Source organism: Arachis duranensis, chromosome 4, assembly GCF_000817695.3.
Source record: "Arachis duranensis cultivar V14167 chromosome 4, aradu.V14167.gnm2.J7QH, whole genome shotgun sequence".
Classification (NCBI taxonomy): domain Eukaryota; kingdom Viridiplantae; phylum Streptophyta; class Magnoliopsida; order Fabales; family Fabaceae; genus Arachis; species Arachis duranensis.
Genome location: NC_029775.3, coordinates 33,972,516 through 33,973,167, shown reverse-complemented (window position 1 = coordinate 33,973,167; position 652 = coordinate 33,972,516).

Sequence of the window (652 nt, the reverse complement as noted above, 5' to 3'; positions counted from 1 at the left end):
CATCTTGGTAGCTATCTTTGAGTAGTCTTATGCTATCTTAGATCATGGGGGCTGGCCTCTTGGCCATGCCTAGACCTTGTTCTTATGCATTTTCAATGGTGGAGTTTCTACACACCATAGATTAAGGTGTGGAGCTCTACTGTACCTCGAGTATTAATGCAATTACTATTGTTCTTCTATTCAATTCAGCTTATTCTTGTTCTAAGATATCACTTGTTTCTCAACTTGATTAATGTGATGATCTATGACACTCATCATCATTCTCACCTATGAACGTGTGCCTGACAACCACCTCCGTTCTACCTTAGATTGAGTGGATATCTCTTGGGTTCCTTAATCAGAATCTTCATGGTATAAGCTAGAATTGATGGTGGCATTCAAGAGAATTCGGAAGGTCTAAATCTTGTCTGTGGTATTCTGAGTAGGATTCAAGGATTGAATGACTGTGACGAGCTTCAAACTCGCGATTGTGGCGCGTTAGTGATAGACGCAAAAGAATCACTGGATTCTATTCCGACATGATCGAGAACCGACAGCTGAATAGCCGTGCTGTGACAGAGCGCGTTGAACATTTTCACTGAGAGGATGGGAGGTAGCCATTGACAACGGTGAAACCCTACATACAGCTTGCCATGGAAGGAGCCTTGCGTGC